This window comes from Sinocyclocheilus rhinocerous, unplaced genomic scaffold (genome assembly GCF_001515625.1).
Source record: "Sinocyclocheilus rhinocerous isolate Xijiao unplaced genomic scaffold, SAMN03320098_v1.1 scaffold200, whole genome shotgun sequence".
NCBI classification, from domain to species: domain Eukaryota; kingdom Metazoa; phylum Chordata; class Actinopteri; order Cypriniformes; family Cyprinidae; genus Sinocyclocheilus; species Sinocyclocheilus rhinocerous.
In genome coordinates this window covers 431,866-455,545 of record NW_015641014.1, presented here as the reverse complement: position 1 = coordinate 455,545, position 23,680 = coordinate 431,866, and the positions used below count along the sequence as shown (strand labels likewise).

General features: G+C 38.4%; 1 pseudogene; it reads right to left on the bottom strand.

Moving 5' to 3' along the window:
• The window catches only part of LOC107753538 (hepatocyte growth factor receptor-like), a 56,954-nt pseudogene that overhangs the window by 16,151 nt on the left and 17,123 nt on the right, over window positions 1-23,680 (bottom strand).

Genomic DNA, 23,680 nt, shown 5'->3' with positions numbered 1-23,680 from the left:
ATTTTTATTTTATTAATCAAAATACAACGCCCACAAAATAATATTCAGTGTTGGGCTGCCGAATCTCCGAACGCGTGCATGTTGAGGGGCGAGCTGAGATATAGTACTATAATGTCTTCAGCCGTTTGCAACAAAACTTTATAGTGAAATACACAGATGCACGTTGCCATTACAGTAGTGTATTTGTCCATTCAAATGTGTAAGAATGCGAGAAAGAGAGCTCAGTCCAGTGTTCGCGTATATAAGAGTTTTGTGCGTGCGTTTTGTGTGTGTGTGTGCAGGAGTGAGTTCTATTTCGTCTTCTTGCAGTTGAATCTTTAGAAATCACAATAAAAGACCTGACTGTTGACATCGACATCGCGATACTTACGAGACATTGTCGATATACGATAATATATATATATATATATATATGTCATATCGCCCAGCCCTAATATATATACAGTGTTGGGCAAGTTACTTCCAAAATGTAATACATTATATATTACTAGTTACTGTCTTTTGAAAGTAATTAGTTAGCTACGCACTATTTAAATTAAACAGTGTATCTATATGTTTGGTTGATTGTATTTTATTCTGATAATGAACAGGCTGCAACGTTGTACGTGTGCCGGCGCGATCGAACAGCGGAAACAAACAACAAAAAAATGTTTCTGTTATTTTTGGTCATAGATCATTCGAAACTGCAATGTGTTTACTTTATTTCTGTCATCTCGGTTTCCTTTCCCTGGACTTTCGTAGAGCGCCGCGCCACACAAATAGCATATGAACCAAACTCAGCAACATAGCCTATATCTCTCAGTCTTTTCCTTTGGTTTTGTTAATCTGTTAATTAGGCTATTTAAGTCAAATATTTCGCATATTCATTCATTTTATATATACACTATGATTTAATAAAAACAGATTTTATTTTTAGTTAAACTTAATTTTTGTTGCTCGTCCGCCGTCTTTTTCACTTCTCCGACCCCGCAGCTCTCTCCGGTAGCTTAGTGTTAGTGGCACCAGTCCAGGTGTTTCCAGGTTTTACTCGTGCTATTTCTCCATGTTGAGAGTTTGGTGTCGCACATATTGCACCTGACTATGCATTCTTATCCTTTTCTCCGATGAACTGAAAATAACAGGAGTGTGTCCATCTCACAAATGTAGAATCCGTCTCCGCAGTCATCTCAACCATCTAATTCCAGCAACAGAAGACAGACAAACTATTTTACCCGCGGAATTTTTTCTCTGGTGCTGTTTTGCGGTGTTAGTAAATTCACCACTTAATTTTGAGTTAAAATATGTTGTTGTAACTTGCGTTACTGAGATTGTAACGAGTAATAATATTACCAAAATTTGATTAATAATGCGTTATATTACTGTGTTACAGCAAAAAGTAATATACTACTGTAATATTATTACTTTTGTAATGCGTTACTCCCAACAACACTGTATATATATATATATATATATACATACACACACACACACACACAAGGCTTTAGTATTTAACCAGGGGCCAAGTTTTCTCAGCGGTCAGCGGTACATGACTGAGAATATTTAAGTTCAGAGGCTTTCTGATATTTCCATAATTATTTTCATCATAATGAATTTATGAAAATGACAACTTTTGAATACCTTAAAGCCTTCATTTGAAATGTGAAGCAATAAAAAAAAAATCATGCACTACACATTCACTACTGTTCAACAGTTTGGGGTCAAACAGTATTTTGTAGGTTTTTGAAAGAAGTCTCTTTTGTTCACTGCATTTATTTGATCAAAAAATACAGTAAAAACAGTAATACTGTGAAATAATTTTACAATTTAAAATAGCTCTTTTCTATTTTAATATATTTTAAGATGTAATTTATTCTTGTATTGGCAATGCTAAATTTTCAGCATCATTAATCCAGTCTTCGGAGATCCTTCACATGATCCTTCAGAAATCATTCTAATATGCTGATTTGCATTTCTTATTATTATGGATGTTGAAATCATTTGTTTAGCTTACTATTTTTGTTGAAACAGTAGATTTTTGTTCAGGGATCTTCAGGAAAGTTCAAAGGAATAGCATTTATTTGAAATAGAAATCTTTTGTAACATCCTTACTGTCACTTTATCACTTTAATGTGCACTTGCTGAATAAAAGTATTAATTTCTGAAAAAAAATCTAATCATATAGACCCCAAACCTTTAAACGGTGTATATAACCTTTTCAACCCAGATGTGAGACCCATCATCTTGCATAGCATACATCACAAACTTTAAGGCCAGTGGACAAGGAGCCTTTGTGAGATTGAAGACCTGACTAAGTGCAATTATGCATGAGCTACTACCCGAAGACTTCACATGCCAGCTGTAGCTCCAGCCCTGCCAGGTCTTGCCACACACCATTTTCATTCCACATTATAACACCACCACAACTGCCCATTTTACAGCACGCCTGTCATTTGCACGTCACCGCTGTTTAATTAGCTGTCCTCAAGTGAACGTTCCACTTCATAAAGCATAACCCTAGAGCAAGAGACACATTCAAATTGTTTGATGCCATTATTTATGAACATAAGGCATCTGAGTCGCTCTGCTCCAAGACTTCTATCCAGCAAACCTGGGTCTCCCTCTGCACACTTGGCAGGTTAACAATGCTCTAGAGTCTAAAAACAACTTAAAGTCATTCTGACTTCACAGTAAATATTTTCAATCTCATAAAAGCGATTGATGTTTCATATTGCCAAAAAGGCAATAAAGGCCATGACCTGGGAGCTTGCATAAAGATCAGACTCTGAAACAAATTTAGAGAGAATGCATGAAGATAAATAACTTTTTAACCAAAAACTGATTGCTATTACTCACTGTTCACTGTAGGCAATATCTTCCCTGTCAACATCTTCCCTTCACTCATGTTCTGTGTTGCGCAATATTCCAGATGGGAAACAAAAATACAGCTCCTAAGCGTCATCGCTGAGGACAGCGAACTATGAAAAAGTCCATGCAAATGAACACACATCTTGTATATTTGACTAGCAACTCTTTGCATATTTAGAGATCTGAGGACTCATCCGCTGAGACTAGTCAAATAGTTGTAAAGCAGTTTGGCTTGGTGTGCTCCTCAACAAACACACCATTTAATTGTTTAGAATGGATCAAGTATCTCAAAGGGCTTAAAGGGGGGTTGGATAACAGCTGCTAAAGAAAGCAGCCAAAGGATGATGGGAGACACCGAAAACACTTCAAATTGGTGTTTGGGGAATAGATATTCTCATTGGGAGTTAAAGTGATGTTGTATTGCAGGATTTGGATGGGAAATTCTCTTATAGGTGTTTCAGCTCTCATATAACCGTCGCTGCTGGTTCCTTTCGATGTGATCTTTTAAAGGGGGTAAAGATAAGGAAGGAACGGGAACTTTCAGGATATTATGAGGCAAAATGGAGTAAGGTGTCTGTAAGAACATACTAAGATGAGAAAACCAGACTTTGGTTTGCATTGAGAGGGATCTGGCATGAAAATGACCCTCTTTGAATCCCAAAAACAGGTGTTGTTCTTGCTAGAAACCCCACTGTGGTGTCTGGAGCATATTAGAGTCCTGTTAACACCCCTCACTTCCCATAGGCAAGTCTAGGGCAAAGTAAAACTTGAACATGACCCTTGGTTAGAAACATCTAGAAAACTTGGCCAAGAAGATGCCATACCCCTAAACACATAAAACCCCTCTCAGGTTCGCTCCTGGACAGTGCCAATCGCCAGCGACAAGCTGCAGCCTGTAAAAATGCTTTTCATGTTGGTGGGAAAGGCGAAATCGGCTGATCCCCAGATTTAGCAGAGATCTCAGAAGTAGATATTCAAGAATGCTCTTGAGATTTCATCCATTTTTCCTGAGCCACCACAATTTGCCTTGGTTCTTAACGCTCCTTCATTTGGCCCGCAGAGCTTGATTGCAAGAGGAACTGAAATGCAACTGATGGAAAGATTCACAGTGTCCTCGAGAAATTGAGATCAGTGTTCGCTTTTCTTTAATTTCAGGCCTGTCAGCAGCTAGACGGTGAATGCAGCCCGCAAGAAACCTGAGCTACTGACCGCGTTTCTGTTTCCGCCATCGTTGATCGAACCTCAGCGTAACAGATGACAGCTCACCTCGGGTTACACAGCCATAGTCTGTGTGATTGAGGAAAAAGCTGACAGAAGACAGGAAGTATTCCACCACAATGCTCCCCAATAAAAGTGAGAGGGGAAAAACAATAAACCTCTTGTGCTTCACAAATTAGGACAAGAATATTGTCCCGACCCCCACTGTTTATAAAGAAGAATTTACAGGCTGACAGCTGCGGGACCATCTTAAATCATTTGAAAGGATAGCCTGCGTTTCAAGCAGTCTCTGCTCAAAAGGCAGAACTAGTTTTCTTTCAAGTGAGCTCAAAATCATTGACAAACTCAAAATGCATTATTTAAAATGGCCTCCTTGGTATTAAGTACAAAATATTTGATCTTTGAGACAAATCAGTGAGATATTTATCTTCAGTACCCTGATGTTTGAGGAGGGAAACTGTAAGTTGAGTGGAAATTAAGAGGTACAATCAAAATGATGATGTGAGTAAGTACGAGCCCCATTTTGGACTATGACGGGACTTGTATGCTTAAGATTAGATAGCATTGTTCGCATGCACTGTACCACTGCACGACCACACTTCACCCCCACAGAAATCAGATAAGGGGAAACTGTGTGTAAATGAGTATTTGTCTGGTCCCATTGAGAGAGGAGCAGATCAGGTCAACCACAGCTCTCAGGAGATGAGGTGTGGAAGTGTTTCCAAATGGATGAAGAAACTTGGATAGACAAAAAATTAGATACATTACGATTTAAAAACTAGAAATGAAAGTGTTGCCAAATAGATGAAGAAACTTAGATAGATGAAAAATGAGATGCATATATAAAACAAAAGAATAAAAATGGTAAATAATTTAGACTATAAAAAATACTAGAAAAAAAATTCAAATGAATGAAGAAACTCTGATAGATGAACAATAACACTCATTATATATCAAATAAACTAAATTTAAAATCTAAACATTTTGATGTGTTTTCAAATGGATCAAGAAACTTGAGAAAAAACAAGACACTAGTTAAATAAGCCTAATTTAAAAGTTTTTTTGTTAAATTTATAATCATATCGAGAACATTGTGCGTGATTTTTCCATTTCCTCTTCACAACTGCCATTCTGAAACATTGCTTCCTTTATTTCTCATATCTGCTTTTGTGTTCAGTGGGGTTAATGATAATAGCATGCCTGAGACATGGTAGAGGAGGTATTTAATGTCTCGACACTCTGTGTTGGCCATCTAGACTCACCACTTGGAAGACTTTGCCCTCTGTGGCGGCAGTGAGAACCATCTGAGGTTGGAGGGCTGAGTGGAGGTAGAAACCATTGACTGTCACCGTGCTTCCTCCGCTGTGGACACACATGCACAAAACAGAAGAACTTGCTGTTAAATGCACATTGATTTACTCTTCCAGTTTAACCCCAACTTCAACTACATTTAAAGTAGCTGTTTGCCTCTTTAAGAAAAATCGCTTTATGTATTCCCCAATTTTAAGTCACTTTGGATAAAAGCATCTGCAAAATGACTAAATGTAAATGTCGGCTGCAGGGCTGACCTGATGAAGGAATGCTTGGGCTGGACGCTGGAGATGTGTGGGTTCTCATTGTAGGTGTAGCTGACAGGAGCTTCACGAATCACTCCATCAATGTGCATGACCCTGCATAGACAGCAATGCAACTGACATGTTCAAGGCCCAGAAAGGTAGTAAGGACATCTTTAAAATAGTCCAATGTGACGTCAGTGGTTCAACTTTATTGGTACTCTCGTGAACGCGCGGCAAAGACTGATATGGGAGAGAAGATATTGTCGAATAAAGTCGTAATTTTTGTTTTCTTAGCACACAAAAAGTTCTCGTAGCTTCATAAAATTAAGGTTGAACCATTGATGTATTTTAACCCCACTGCAAAATGACTAAATGTAAATGTCGGCTGCAGGGCTGACCTGATGAAGGAATGCTTGGGCTGGACGCTGGAGATGTGTGGGTTCTCATTGTAGGTGTAGCTGACAGGAGCTTCACGAATCACTCCATCAATGTGCAGCTGAACCTTGTGTTGGGACGGTGATGGCTGAGGTGGTGTCCGACATGTCAACATTGTGGCTGAAATACTGCAGAAAGGCACACAGAAAATCACACACATAGAAAATGGTTTGAATAGACACATACATGTATGCGTGACAGTGGTGATTGGCTCATGCACAAATCTCTCTTTTTCACTTCCATTTATTGGAAAAATGTCTAAGATGCTGAACATTTTCTGACTTTTAGTAGATTTGTAAAGAAAAATTAAACGTATTTTATTTAAAACCAGAAATTAAATGTTGGTGTTTTTTAAATGGATGAATAAACTTGTATAGACGAAATAGTCCAATGTGACGTCAGTGGTTCAACTTTATTGGTACTCTCGTGAACGCGCGGCAAAGACTGATATGGGAGAGAAGATATTGTCGAATAAAGTCGTAATTTTTGTTTTCTTAGCACACAAAAAGTTCTCGTAGCTTCATAAAATTAAGGTTGAACCATTGATGTCACATGGACTAATTTAATGATGTCCTTACTACCTTTCTGAGCCTTGAACGTGGTTGTTGAGTTGCTGTCTATGCAGGGTCAGAAAGCTCTTGGATTTCATCAAAAATATTTTTATTTGTGTTCTGAAGATGAACGAAGGTCTTATAGGTTTGGAATGACATGAGGGTGAGTAATTAATGACAGAATTTTCATTTTTGGATGAACTATCCCTTTAATAGAAACTCTTAATAGATTTGTAGACATACAAACCTCTGCAGCGCACAGGTAGCATTGCCCATGGTAGCCAGTTGCATATTTCCACTATCCAGGAATGAGCCTGTAATAGTGAGCACTGTTCCGCCAGACTTGGGTCCAAACTCTGGGAAGATCTCTGTGATAACAGGATTCTAGACAGAAAAAAACGTTGTGTTAGTGAAATAAAACTATAGCACACGTTGAAAATCTTTGACAGAAATCACATCCATCATATTTGTATGGATTTTTATTTTTTTTGCATCATGCTAGTTAGCCCCCAACCAGAGTTGCTCTAAAATCCTGCTCTAAAGTCTACATATCTTTATAGTACATCCTACAAAAACATGCTAATTGGTTGATATTTTGACTTTATGGCAGCATTTCCCTTACAGTATGGATAGAAAATGCACTTGGCACTGATTAGGACACCGTGTAACTCTAATCCAACTCAACATAAGTGGGAAAATAGAATAACATCCTTGGGTCCTTGTGCACTATGAAAACTGCAATACTGGAAGAAAGTCAAAAATACAGTACTTGAATGTGTGTTGAAAGTAGGTATGTGCGCGATGACTAATTTGACTGTCGTTTAAACTGAAGTTTTTTATCCGACTAGTCGACTAGTCTAAAAGCAAGAAACCCCCCAAAAGATGGTAAGAAAATTTGGTTGCGTGCGTGTATATAATAGCCTACATTTGAAATACTTTATCTATGAATTACACGGTCAAATCCCTCAATGAATTCCGCTAAAAATAGGTCACAATTATGCCGTACGCTTGCCTCGCGTTATCATCATTTAATTTTAGGCGGTAGTTAAAAAAAAAATAAAAAAAAGAAGAGCACACACTCAACGTCAGCCAATGCTTATTTATTAAAATCAGCTGGGGAAATGCAGAACAATGGAAAATCAATCAATAGCCTGACAGAATTCTTCATCTTCATATACCGTTAGCCAACATATTAAAACACAAGTAAAAAACAATAGGAAATTTTTATCAAGGAATAGCATTAAAATTACTTTTAAAAACACTTCATCATGTAGGCTATATCATCTAAAAACAAAACGAACAAAAAGAAAGACAGGACCTGAGGCGATTAACAATTCCTGCACTTGTGAATGTGAAAATGCGCTCTGCAGGAACTGAAGTCGCAGGAAACGCAGAGATAACGAAAAGCAAGCCAACAGAATTTCGGAAAGCGCCTGGACATCCCGCACCACCACCGAAGTGGGTCTTCATTAGAGGAATAGACGGCACGGATGGGATCGCAGCGGCGGCGGGCTGTAGTGAATGACATGATTGACATTAGCTGGCTTTGGCTAGTCTCTAAGCCTACGTGCCTGTATTGAATATGATTGACATCAGTCCAAGCAAACATCAATAACAAAACTCAAAACCAAACGTCCAATTTAGAGGGAGATGAATCAAGGCAGAAACTTCTCCAATGCAACGGCAAACTCCCATTTATACACATAAATGTAAGCATTTTTGGCATTAATAAAACAAATGATTACTTTTCGTTAAAATCTTTGTTACATTCAATCGTGAGTTCATATTACGGTCATCTTACTCAAAGAAATGTTTGCAAAAAATTGCTAATATTTGCTAACTAACGTCACATATCATTATAGACTACACGATAGTGCCACAACATATTTTCAAGTTGTAAACCAGTGGAGTAAGCAGGCTATTAGTCTACGCTAATTTAATGATAACCGTACTACTCGGCAGAAACTACACAGGAGCTATTCTCCAAGGGAATTTTTCCATTCCTCTCACAATAGGAGGGCTGTAGGGTGGTATGTCCGGGGGCACAAAATCTCATGGGTTTTGTGTCTAAATGGTACGAAAGTTTGACATGGAAGGCCGAGATGCACAATAGAGCACTTTTGCAGATCGATTTAATGTTCTGCAGGGTTGCAACTTGAGCACTATGTTGAGAATGTGACCTAGCGTGTTTCTGAAGTTGTATTTACACAGAGTGCAAGAGGATTTGCTGAAATTCAAGAATAAGGTTTATCTATTTCTTTATTAACTTACCGATTATTGCTGCTGTCTTTCTTTTCCAATTTACACTTTGCTCCAGCAACCACCACGTCAATCAGCTTGGTATCAAAGCGATCTTTCTTATTGAAACCAAAGTTTTTGCCACAGATTGTCATGTTGGTGTGGCCTCCGAGTGGAGCAGAGGAAGGAGAAATCTAGAAAAAGAAAGAAGAAGCTGTGAGGTCAAACTGTGACAATACTCTTCTTTCAGTGTCTAAACCCCCTGCTGCGTTTCTTTATGCCAAGCATTTTCTCTGCTCCTGAGGTTGGTAACCACTGACAATAATTAGTTTTGGGTGTATGGACACTGAAGGCAGGGGGTCTTCCAGTAAATGGTGACAGAGACAAAAACTGAGAACAAAACAACCTTCCTTTGTGCTTTAGTCTCTTGGGTTATAAAGTGCCCTTTATGTTGAGCCACCAGCTGAGTACCTTAGCTTAACATGCTCAGAAAACTGTAAGTAAGCCATTTATTGGTTAATTTAATAAAAATAATAATAAAATAAATAAATTAAAAAACATTTATTTATATATTCATATAAACATTTATTTATTTAAGTTACTTAAAGCTGTTTCTTTGTCGCCATCTCTGTTTGAAACCTGCAATTGCAGTTATTTGCAGAATTATTTTCTTTGCGTGGGTTGTGCACTGACACGGCTCCTCAGTGCGGATGAATCTAACGTTTTGATGTGTGGCTGTCAGTCACCGCACTGGTGTGGATACTGTACTTAGGAAATCACAGATTCTAGCCTACGTCTAGGAATATATGACCCAAATAAACCGGATATTGTCATCTGAACAAGTAAGTAACAAGTCTGCCACTTTTGTTCTGACCAACTGAGGAAAAAGCATTACAATAAATCGCGCTACCAATGGTGATTAAATCTAACGATCGGTTTGCTCATATCACATCAAACCGTGTAAATTATTAATTTATTGTTTTACTTTGTTCTCAAATTATTCATGTTAACAACATCAGCATTGCATGACTACGTGTATGTAGTGTATTAGCATTACATGTAGATTTCAATTTCTGTACAGTCATTCAAATTTCATATATTGAAATTCTTTTAACCCAAAAAGTTATTTTTCCTTAGAAATGGTTTTCTTTAAAATACAAAACTTGTGTAATCTCACGTAGGCTATCTGTAATCAGGTGCACATTTAAAACTGGAATATAATCTAATTTCAGTCACTTACATGTGTTTCATAAACACATAATCCTTTCTGGATTACAATCTGCCATCAAAATTATAAATTTAATTATTCCATCTGCTGTGAGAAAAGGCTATAAACGATCCGCCACCTGCAGCATTCTAATATGCGATATAGCCTACAACTTCTTTACGTTTACAGAAGTAACGTATTGATGTTGCAGCATTATTTCTTAAGTAAATTTACTTAAGAAATAAGTAAATAAAAATGTGAAAAATAAGTAAATAAATTGAAATAAAATAAATTAAAAATGTAATAAAATTAAATAAATACATTTCATAATAAGTGTGTACAATGTGTTTTCTGAGTGTCCTGTTTCTGAGATGTTAGTTCTTTATTGATAAGCAGATGGTGTTGCTTTGAACACATGGAGGACAAGGCCTTATTTTGGCTCAGAGTTAATAAATGTTCAGAGCACCACTTATCATAAGAAAAGAGATCTTACACAAATACAAATATAGTTCTGACTGCTCTGCAGCAATGCACGGATTTAGAGAAGGCACAGAAGGGCAAACGAATCCTTTCTGATATTTAGAATCAATTTACGTCTTTAAAAGAAGCCAAGAGGTCCTTGAAATCCATGCTTATCCCTGAAAATACTGCAAAACAGGCAAAATCAATGGAGGTCAGAGTTTTGTATGTGCTCTCTGTACTTGGAAAGCACTTATTCTATTAGCTATGTACTATTAGCTGCTTTAAAACCATGGTAATGTTGTTTGTGATGGGCCGGGGTGGTTACCGTGGTGATAAGGAGGGGGCAAGAGTCCTGGATCCAATGGGAGGGGGAGCACCGAGGAGCCCTTGTGCAGCGATCACTGGTCTTGCACCATCCGCAGCCCATGAAGGCTGGAGCCAGAAGACAGGAGCTACAAGTCCACAGCTGTTCACATCCAGGGCCTCTCAGAGGAACCTTAGAGACCTGAGGAACATGATATTAGACTTTAAATTACATTTAGCAGATGATTTTATGCAAAGCAACTTGTTGACAACATTTTTCAGAGGAGGTGACTTACTTACTGATGTCTCTCTATTGCAGTCATACCCTGTTTACTATATCAGTTAGTCTTAAATCACCAGTGTGTTTGCTATCTATTCACAAGTGATTTTCCTGAAAATGTTTGACCCGTTCCCAAAGACATTTTTAAGAATGGCCGTGTCGTTCACCTTGTTTCCTGTTACCAACAATAAGGAGCCGTCATGACGCTGTGGAGACAGCAGCGCCATCTCGGAGGACACAGGAAGAGCGTCCAAGCGGAAATCCACATGCGGCTCCGTCTTGCCAAAGCGGGAAACCACCACCTGCGGAGGATGCCAGCAAAAATGGGTGGCCTTTCACATCAAAATCCTAAACGGTAAATGCAGGACCTTAATAGAGAATGTGTATGGTTACAAAAAGACCACAACCAGCATGTTTATCGTTTACTGGAATAAGTCTGCATTCCACATTGATGATTAAATGCTGCTATTGAATGATTTAAACCTTGTGGTTTCTGGTGTAAGCTATTTATAGAGGACACAATTTGGATCAGGTCAACAGCAGGTCACATGACATTGGTCTAATTTGTCTTAAAGTTTTTTTTCCATATAAAGGAGTCCTATTTAAGGACCATTAAGATATTTTGCAGTATGACCTTATTTTCATGACAAAAAAAAGGATATTTTACCAATGAATCCAGTAATGGATTTTTAAAAAATAAAATAAAATAAAATAAAATAAAAAAATGTTCTTATGGTTTTAGGGTGAAATACCACTTCCAAAAACATGAGAATATACAATACCTTATTCCTGAAAAACAAATGTTCTGCATGGAGTTGGTGCAAACCCGTTATTGTTTCCTTCCAGGTTATAAAACATTAAATTACAGATCATGTTTGGAACGTTCCTTGGGAAAGAGGAAGCATCAAAGGAGGGTGCAATCCAGAGGCAGTCTTTGTATGGGGAAAGCCTCTGCTTTGCCATGGATACTGTAATAACCAGTGTCTCTGCCTTTCAGGGTAAAAGATGACAGATTGAACTGCGATGACTGCGGTTGATGTCAAGGAGTAGGAACAGACAAAAGCTTAGGCCCTAGGGCAAGTGCAGACATAAAGACCTCTGTCTATCTGGCGTGTTGGGAGGTGTCAGAACAGTGGCTCCATCCACACACCTGGACTAACATTTATCATGGTTACATTGCAATTACAGGCCTTCAAGACAGCCTATGTCTGAATAGTGCTTGTGCTCCATTAGCGATCAGTGGATCACATCATTAATAGCCCTGGGCTTTGAGCATGGGGCATCTGGTGGCAGAGAGTATGTCATTACTGTGGTTTTAGTGATGTTAGGATGGTGTGCGTGACATATCTCCATCTCACTCAATACAGTGCACTAATGTGACTCCAATTGTGGTCTGTTTTAAAAGTCCAATCTTTAGATTAGTAACATATCAGATCGGACTGTAGAAAGTGTCAATGTTCAGTTATTACCTTAAGGAGCTATTTCTTTTTTTTTATCTTTCACTGGAACAATACATGTAGCCAGGGCAATTCACAATACTGTTTTATTACATGAATAAAAGCAGTTGATTTAGGTGCATTTTTTTTTTTTGCATTACCTGACAATATACAATGTAGTCCATGCAAGCTCTAATTACAGATTTACAGGAACACAAATTTCCAAAACCTCCTACGGTGTGGGAGGGAAATTCCTCTTGTCACATATATTTTTTACAGACATTAAAACATAGACTGCTATATAAATATATTTAATTTAATATTTATTTAATATTGTAAGAAATAGCATAGCAATTTCTGCTTTATGTAAATAGTATATTATTTTTTAAATTTAACATTTTTAATAAATTGTAAATTATTTATATAATATATAAAATATAAATATCAAAATAATATAAATAGTAAATTCTATTTATTTAAAAAATTTTAATATTATTATTCGGTGCCTTGGTGCTGCACAAATACAATGTGCTACATTCATGATTCCAAAACAAGAACCCTCAGCTAAAAGTTGGCGAGTTTCACGTGGCCCAGAAAGTTTCCAATAGTGTTAAGCCATAAAAGGATTTCGAGTCCCAGAAGCAACCAAGCTAAACCAGGCTTAATTAAGCTGGGCATGGCAGAAAATGGCTACAAATGGACCTGTTATTGAAGGAGGAATGTTACACACTCTGGGGAAAAATACACACCGCAAAGCCCTAATAACCGTGTGAATTACAGCTCATTGTGTATGTAAGGGAAGCCCTACTCACAAACACAAGGCAAGGTGTTGAGTTTTTCCTCACCGAGAGTGTGGCAGAGTGGGAGCACTTCCTCATACAGAATAAGGACCACTGGGACTGTTACTGCCCTGCGCCCCCCTCTTCCCAACCTTTTAAAAAGCTTGTGGGCTCTTGAAACTTTCATTCACACAATTACCCACCACTCACTGGCATTCCATATTTTATTCAACTTCATCAGTCTTTCTCACAATCTTGTTTTTTTGCATTCTCATTGTCAAGGCCTCTTAAACACTCACCCACTCTCTTTGTTTTTGAAAAAACTCTCTCTCGAATGGGACAGCTGGACTAGCAGTCACCGCTTACCAGGCCTTCCTCCACATCCAGACAAAAGAGGAGAGAAAAGTTGAGAGGAAAAATTTAAAAAAGGAAGAGAGAAAGAGAGGGAACGACAGCTGCAGCCGTTCCAAGAAAATGCCATGCGAGGACGTGTCATCGAAGCCCAGTGCTTACTATTAACGTACCATTCGGTTCCTCCGTCACGCTTCCGTGCAGCTGTCACCCTTTCTCTCGCCACTCATTCATTCTCAAACATTTTCCTGTGGTATTTACAAAATACCACAAGTCTCTATCTCACACAATTCCATGAGCAAATAGTCTCATTTTTGGTGCTCAAGCCGGACAGATTCAATATTTGGGTCGGTGCCACTCCTGCACAATGAACATGTTGAGAAAACATTGATAGGCAAAGTTTCACCTTGTGTGCCTTTAGATTGGAGAGCTGGTACAGTGCTGCTCAGGAGGTCAAAGTTGACTCAAATGCAAACAGGAAAAGACCATATTTCCCAACCTGCCACTGGCACCTGCATTTTCCTTCATTCGGAGCCGTTTTCACTAGTCACGTACTTACATCCTGTCTATTTACATGCACAATAAAACAGGGAAATAGTGTTGGCAACAACAGGACTTTGACAAAAAGTATTCTGATTTAATTTTAGATTCTGCAAATGCTTCACCATTTCTTTTCCCAGAATAAGGTCAGCCACATTTTTTCTAGAACTATGGCACATACTAAACTCATAAATTCAATCTAAATGCTGATTTGCTAATCCAGACATTACGTAAGTTTAGCTTTAATAGTGAATAAATAAAATAAATGTCTCACCTGGATGACGCGGCCCTCAGCTGTGCCTAGGCTGACCACAGTGTGGTTTTGGATGGGCACCACGGCTATGGAAGTGAGAAGAACGTTCCGGAAGCGTCCGTGGAAGTAGTCCCGACGCGGATTGGTGCTTGTAACCTCTAGCCGGTAGCCTCTTTCGTGTTTGCCACAGCTGAAGGAATCTCCTGCAAAGCTCTGGTAACAAAACAGAAACACAATGACAAGTTAGACAAGTGGTATTCTACCTGGCAACAAGCAGAAGCTCTCAATAGTCTGTTGGTGTGGATGAATTCTGCAGCACTGCCATTTTTCCAGAGGACTAGCCTCCACCATGCCAAATGCAATTTGTGGGTTAGATGCTTGTGCAAAAGAGTGACTTAGGCCCCACACAGTAAATCTCCATCTAAGCTCGGCATCTACCGTTTCATCCTGGCCAATGCAGTTGCGTGTTTTCTCCCATGGTGCTTGGATCATCCTTGCCGCGTTCTGACGGCTGTGCTCACAGATGGCAGGAATTCATGGGAAACTGTAAGGGACGTTGGGCTTGCTGTTGCTCTGTTAGAACGCCGATTGAGGCCAGCTTTGTTTGGCTGGGATCTCTACAACCTGTGGAGTTTTGGAAGTTGCAGAGAGGCTGTATGGTCCCGGAGATATAAAAGGGGCCATATTCATAACACTTCTGTAGCATTTAATTCTTTCCACCTGAATTACACTTATAATGTCGAAAAACATTCAGAATTAGGTTTTTATGAAACTCAGAATCTATCTATTTTTGCGACTGTACCTTTAAGACTGTATTGTATGATGATCTCTGTTATGATTGGCTGCAATCGGTACTTTTTACTTAAGTACATAAAAAATCAAGTACTTTTGTACTTTCACTCGAGTAAAATTGAAAACTGAGTACTTTTGCTTTTACTGGAGTAATATTTTATTATACGGATCTGTACTTTTACTCAAGTACTTGATTTGTGTACTTCGTCCACCACTGATTGGCTGTACCTGCATAGTTCGCACAGTCATTCATCAGGGCAGGCCAAGTTGATTAAACCAAATAGGCACTGAGAGAAGGAGCTTTGTGTTGTGAACATTAGATAATCTATCAACTTATTATTTCAAAAGAAAAAGCCTTCTTCCCTGACATGCCCCCTTTAAGAAAACTATACTTACACTTTGACTATACTTAAAGGCAAAATGTAAAGATAAACCTGTCATCATTTATTCACCTTTATATAATTTCAAACTTGTATTATGTTCTTCTGTGGATGAAGAAAGGACAAATTTTAAAGACAATCTTGTCTGCTTTCAATATAATGAAAGTGAATGGGTCAAGCTGCACAATTAAAAAGTTATCATTTAAGTACCAATCTTTGCATGAGAGATGGACCACATTTGAAGTTCCTCCCTGATAGTTTGGGGTCGTACGATTTTTGAATGTTTTTGAAAGAAGTCTCTTATGTTCACCAAGGCTGCATTTATTTACAATTTAAAATACATCCATGCTGAATAAACTTATTTATTTAAAAAGAAACTTTTGAACAGTAGTGTAGATCAATCCAGTAGATCATTTGTGAAAAAAATAATTTAGACTATCAACCGATTCATTAAAATTCCTTACTCAAAAGAATATTTCATTTATGAATTGGACTTCTCTCATGAGCTCTCAAGAATGTTTCTATGATTTTCAAAAATAATGTTTTAAATTCCAGTTCCTTATAAAACGAGGTCTTGGAAAATAGTGCACAAGACAGGGACTATGTTCATGATACACAGACAGCTTGACAATCCTTATTCATTTTCATTACATTGAAAAGATCAGAAAAAAAGCCTTAGGGTTTTGAAACACCATGTGAGTGAGTAAATAATGATAAGATTAAAAGGGACAATTAAAAGGATAGTTCACCCAAAATGAACATTCTATTATCATTCACTTACTTTCATGTAGTTCCAAACCTGTATGACTTTCTTTATTCTGTGGAACACAAAAGAAGATAATGTGTGCACATTGGTCACCAAAACTGTTTGGTTACTAACATTCTTCAAAACATATCCAAGTTAGAGATTACCTCAGAGTAATCTGAAAAGAAACGGGGCACCTGAGGCCTACACAGTGGTCAAGCTCAAAGGGTCACAGACCCTAGTATGAAAGTAAAGAAGTCATTAATAATTAATGAAACCAGACCCTGGCACCACAGGCCATGACTAAAATGTTGGAGTACAGAGAACAGGTAGTTAATGATTAACACCGTGCTCATTCAAACTCTTCTCAGATGGTGTTTTGTTACATTGTATGGTGAAGGCGCCCTGACAAAAACACTAAAAAGATACCCATGAAAAATCAGACAGGCATAAAAAGGACACTCCATCCTGTGCCAGAAAAGTTCTCACTCTTTCTACCCCTCTTTCATTGGCGATGTGAGTAAGACGCATGAGTCAGTGGCATGACTGCGGTTGCAGCTTCATTTTGAGGGCATGTCTCAAAGGGCTGCTTTGAAGATGCGGAGAACAATACAGGTAGACGATAAATCAGGCCGAACGAGCGCTGGGCCCTGCTCTCATTACAGGGCCGAGTGGGATGGCTCAGAGGCACAGAATCAGTATACAGGTGAAAAAGCCAGCGAAAACGAGGGGGATTACAGGCCAGCTTATCCCAACCCCTGAAGGCAGAGGAGGACTTCTGCCTACTGAAGGAGCAACAAAACAAGAGAGAGTGTGACACATGTAGCATGAAGCGGCCAGGGAAATCATCCAAATGTGTACAAGCCTGCCTTTGATGTGTCTTCAGTAGGGCACGTTTGCTTTGTCGGGTTATATAAGCCCACCGCGATCCATCATAACGGCCGAGCTGCCACATATTTCAATAGGACTTGTGTAAGAAAGCACCGTGGTTTGGAATTGATTTAGGGGGGCTCTCTGAAGCCTGACCTATCAGCAGCTGAGCACAGCCCTAAGAGCCTGTTTTAGAGGAAGAGAAAAAGGTTTGTGGGATTATTTTCATAGCAAACAAACTTCACGTTTCGCTGTGTGTTTGAAAAGGAAGACATTCCACTACTTAGCTCATGGTATTTCAAGGATCAAGGGTAGAAATTGAAAAACCTAGACAGTGTTTTGACAAGCTTCGGTTGCTCTGATCCCGAGGCTCCTCCAACCGAGTGACTTGCAGGGTTGTCGGATCTTTGTTCTCGTCATTTCTCGCTTCATTTATTAAAAGGAATATTCAGGGTTCAACACAAGTTACACTCAATCAACAGCATTTGTGGCATAATGTTAATAGAGTGCTGCAAGGATGACGTATTTTTGTAGGCTAACCCTGAAGTCAGCATTACCCTGGTCCCATCAACAAACAGCCCATAGGACTTTTCCATTGGCTTTTGGATTATGGGAGAAAATATGATCTGTGACCAACTAAAGTTTCTGATTCTCATATGCTTTATTTATCAAGACAATCTTCACAATCATTCCAAGTGGATGCTGCACACTGGTGGTGGTTGAGGAGAGACCCCCCCCCACATGATTGTAAAGCGCTTTGGGTGTACAACAATACACAGTAAAGCGCTATATAAACGCATCATTCATTCATTCACAAATTAACACAAATTTTATGAATTTTGAAGCCTAAATACAACTGACAGAAGTAAAAGTTAGGCTATAAATGAAATACACCATGATCACTTCAACATCACCACTACTAAGCTTCCGACAATTCTTTTAATCTTTATTTAAAATCTAAAATTGTAAAGTTTGAGTTAGAATAGTTTGTAAGAGCACAATTCTAAACACAATGAGACTGTAAAAGTGGAAAACTGAGTAAATGAGTTTTTCTGTTTGGCACAAAATGGTGCTTATTATCCCCGACAATCTCTTTAGTCCCATTTAGCCACTTGTCAGCAGCCGCTAAACTTAACGAGTGGGTATTATTGATGTATTTTATGTCAGAAGAAAACGTGAAAATATCTTAAAGGGGTCATGAACTGCCTTTGTTTTTTATTTTGTACTGTTCTCTGAAGTCCACTTATAAATGTTATCAAGATTTTTACACCAACATTTTTTTTAATTTATAAGTAATAGGTTATTTTCTGTCTTGTTTTTACCCAAAACCCTTGTTTTTTGAATTCAGTGAAGTCATAATCCAGCTCAGTTCAGTTTAAATAGTATCTGTGCAATCAAGTCGACGATATCGCTGGAAATTAAGTGTCCTCAACTAAGCAAGCCAGAGGCGACAGCGGCAAGGAGCCAAAACTCCATCGGTGACAGAATGAAGAAAAAAAACCTTGGGAGAAACTAGGCTCAGTCGAGGGGCCAGTTTTCCTCCGGCCAGATACAAAAAGTGAACAAAGGACCAAGTTCTTACTAGGCTTGCCGCGATAGACGGTGTTGACGGTGATACCGGTGTTAAGCCGCAACACCGGTTACGTCACTTGCCCACCGCGTCACCGACCCCCACCGTCGTTTAGATTTTTTATAGTAATAAAAATAATTTAGTTCAGTAAACTAAAGTTCTGTACATACAACTGTCTACTGTCTATTGTTCTATACCTGTACATACAATTGTCGTTTGTATATTTTTATTCCTTATTTTACGATTTTAAAGTGAAAGTAAAATGGGCACACCACTTTTACAAGCTATTTAAAAGCGAAGGAAAGCGAGGAAAAGAGGGAATGCCCCTCCCCCACGGTGATACCGGTATTACCGGTGTTGTCACACGCCGATTAACCGGTGGGAAAATTTCCTCACCGACACAACCCTAGTTCTTACTGATGCGGTCTGGAACTTCATTAAAAATAAAGTTCATCCACTCCTTCCTAACACTGCGATCAGAAGGAAGGCAATGCAAAGACATTGTGTTTTTCCACAACTTGGCACTGAACAGCGTCTTCTTGTGTTTGGAGCCATCTTTATCGTTTGGTTTCTGCGTAGACCTGCGTTTGCCTCTCTTGTTATTCAAACTACATGCGACTCGGTGGGCGGGACTAAACAGGCAGTGATGTAGAAGCCGATGATGATCTTCTTCTGTGGAGGCGGTGTTTAGCCACACTAATACATCATAGAGTGGAACATTTCAAAAGCTGTAGTTTTGGCAGATTGGCTTCAATATAAGCTGTTTTTAGACTAACGAGAAAGTTTTGAGTTCTTAAACTTACAGGATGTTTTTATAGCACAATGACCTCTTATATGTCAAAAGATCATGGGAATTTTGGTTTCTCAGTTCATGACCCCTTTAAGCCTGTGTTAAAGGGGTCATATGATGCAATTTAAAAAATTTTCTTTCTCTTTGGAGTGTTACAAGCTGTTTGTGCATAGATAAGTTCCCTAAAGTGCCAATCACAACGCACTGGATAGCTGGCCAATCAGCGAACACCTCGCTAATCAAAACGATTAGCTTTGTAAAATTCTACGCGTTTCAGAAAGGCAGGGCATAGAGGAGAAACAATAATGTACATTATGTGAAAAATAATGTGTTTTTTTTACCTGAAACTGCATAAACACATTGCATTACACCAAATACACAACATAATGTTCTTTTTAGCAACGTCATATGACCTCTTTAACTATAGACTTTATATCATGCATTTAACTCCAAAAAACCCATTAAAACACTGAATTTAGGACAGTGGAACCAGAAGTGCAAAAGTGCTTGTTTTAGGGTTTTAGGACTCATTCCTGCAGCACTGTATACTGATTAGAACAAAAAAATAATTTTAACTTGCCCCAAGCTTCTTTTAAAAACATATAGAGATTACAGTACCACACCTACGGCAAGAGCAAATAGTAAATAACAAAACAAAAATTTTATGAAAGGACTTGTACATGACTTTGACTTCGAATTGTCTTCTTCAATTCAATTTTGAATATTATTCAACCTGTAAAGCTGTTTAAATTAGCAAGTGATTTTATCACATCGTGTTAAAATCTTGTTACTAGCATACTGTTTGCATCTCGTGGCTATACTATTGAAATGTTGAGTATTTTAACATTTATGCATAGGCCCCATTTACTTTTCACTGTAAGCTTTAAAGAAAAGCATGAACAAATTTGAATTTTTTTTTAAAAACATTATGCCACAAGTGCTGTCAGTTGAGGTTAACCTGTATTGAACCCGGAATATTACTTCATAGTTGAGTATTTTAAGTATTATTTCAAAGAATGCAGAAAAATATCCCACAAAAACATCCCGCAAGAATGGCGTAGCTCCTCTTTGACACATTAAGCAGCTCTCATTGTGTGCAGCACAATGCTGAAGTGATAGAGTTACTGTGCCCCACCTTTGGTGCTTTATAGCTTTGTGGCCTTTGGTGTCACCTCCAAAATGCTTGATATGAGTGAAAGTAGATCTGTACGACCAAATGTCACCTTCACAGACTTTCTGTTAACCCTCTGGCCCCGCTACAGTTGCGACCACTTACTGTACAGCGTACGTGAAGATTTCTGGAACGTCATTGCTCCATGCTGCCACCCTTCAGCTGCTCTTGATGAAAATAATGTGACCTTTAACCTCACTAATGTTGTATATGTTTATATGCATGTGTGTACGATTGTGGTGTGCCCCACCTGTGCATTTAAACGGCACGTCGCAAAGCAACCCGATTCTTGTGTTTATGTGCCTTTCTTGGATTACTAGGTCATGAAGGTCAGTAGTCTGGGGAGAATTAGAGAAGCTGACAATAATGTGGGATTAGAGGCTGGCAGTCACCACGCAGTCCTGGTGCCTGGCTGCTGGTGTGTTAATACCTGTAGACGTCTGTGAAGAACACTTGAAGAGCCTATTGTAGGGCTGCACAATACATGAAAATTAAATTGATATTGCGATATGGCCTAATGCGATAATCAAATTGTGAAAGCAGATATTTAATTATATAAACATATACACTGCCAGTTTCAGACTGTTCTCATTTACATGCATGCAGCTCATGATATGAAGTTTCAGAATTTCAGAAGGAATTTGTTCATTTAGCTTGTCTTGAGCTGCATGTGTGTAAATGAACACAGTGCTGCGTTTCACTCTGATACCGGCAGAGCGTATATTTATTAAAATAAAAACTTGATGGGTTAACATTAAAAAATTAAGAAATTAAGCTGTAAATATCAGTATTGTAATTTTACAGTTGTACTATAAATAAAATCTTTTATTGTTTTATTAAATATTTAAATTTTATTTTTACAGTATTCTACAATATTTCTTACTTTGTATTTTGATTTTTTTGATTTATTAATAACAATCAAAATAAAAAAAATCTACAAAATAACCCAATCATTCTAGAATTATTAAAAAAAAAAATTCAAACGTCAGTTGGTGAAAATGTCTGTGCTTTTTCATATCTCAATATATATGGCAGAAAATCAAAATATCTCCATATAATTTCTGTCAGTATTGGGCTGTTTAGTTTATTGTACACTGTCAAAGTCACACCTTGGTTTTTAACAGCTGTTGTCTGAGAATTTGCCTTTTGTTATCATATTAATTGAAGATCCTGTAGACTCCTATTCAAGTCTTTTTCTTGTTTTCAGATTTATTCTCATGTTGCTTTGCCTCACATTCCTCTTTTTGGTGTTATCTTGTCTTGTTACTCTATTTTCACTTCTTTTTACCTCTCAACTTGCTCTCTCAATGCAGCAGTCAAGTGATCTCTCAGCAGGGGACTTTGTTCCTCACTCAGGTTTCCAACTTGGAAACAATACACGGTCCAGTACAACCGCTTGTATGTTTGCTAAAAAATTTATCAGTTTATTAAACTGCTCATGATTAAATCCCTGCTCATCTAGTGAACATGAACTTGTTGCTGCATGTTACAATACAATTCGCTTAAAGAGCATCATGATTAATACGCCTGGACCAAACTAGTGAAACAAAATATATTTCGGCACAAGTCATTAATCAAAACTAAAATCATGATTAAAATACAATTAATCAAAGAGATTTGTTAAAACAACAGGACATCATACTTGAATATTTTTCATCGTTCCTTTGCAGTTAATGAGCCATGAAGCACAGATTGGGCCAACGCTACACAATTTACACTAGCAAAAATAGCGACAAGCTAAACATAAGCGAGAGAGAGCTATCATTCTATTGACATACACTATGGAAGTACTTATGAACCATGCTCATCCATTCAATTAGATAAACAGACATAAGCAAACGGGGGATAATTTAGTGTGGAGTCTATTCTGGAGGCCGGGAGGTCTGTCATTATTTACTCGTGCAGCATGGATCTATTCAAAGCATTAGCGGAAATGCCCATTCATTATAGCAGACAAGATGAGCACGCTCAAAACATTGCTCTCTGCCACAGTACACAAGCATGCTGGAATAAAAACCTCCACCCTTATGCAAGGAGCATAGATCTGATAAAAGGGTAAAGAGCACGGCTTTAAAACCATGAAGCGTTGAGACCCTTTAAAAGATCAAATCCAGACCTTTATGGAAGAAAAGAGAGGCAGAACATTCGAATGCCTGGTTTGCAGTTGGCCAGAATAATCAATTCCAATCTTGACTGTAAAGGCTTGGCAGGGCCTGCTTTTCTGTGATGATCTTATGCTTTTTCACGTCAGAGGGAGCAAAACGTGCCTCTCACTGGACAGATCAGACAGTTTTATTTTGGGAGCTGTTAAAAGAGTTTAGCAGATTCTCTGTTCCTAATTTCAGCTAATTTATTTCCACGCATGACATTCTGCGAAGAACTTTGCTCCAAAGAAATGCCCTCAAACTCATAAAAAGCTGAGAATGAACGTGTTAAGCCAATCTTAACACATTTAGGGTGTTTTTACACCTGGCCCGTTGTTTCAGAACTTGGCGCGTTTCCCCCCTTAGCTCGGTTCGTTTGGGCATATGTGAACACAGCATTCGCGCTCGGATCCGCGCCAAAACAATCGGTCCGAGATTGCCTGAACGAGGTGGTCTCAGCTCGATTGGAAACGAACTCTGGAGCGGTTCGGTTGTAGTGAGAAAGCAATCCGATCTAACGGACCAACGAACCAGGCTATATCACAATGTATAATGGGTAATTACGTAAGTTCCGTGAAAAGCATTAGCTTTGTTGTTTTGCTAATACTTCAAAATGAACCATGTGAATGTCTGTGGGTGAGCACGTCTTCGCCATTCAAAATCAAAGAGCGCACTTTTTCATTTTATAATGCCGTCTCATTGCTCTTCTTCCTAGTAGGTGCATTTTAAAAATGTTTCCCAATCAATCCTGGACTCCTGCTCAAA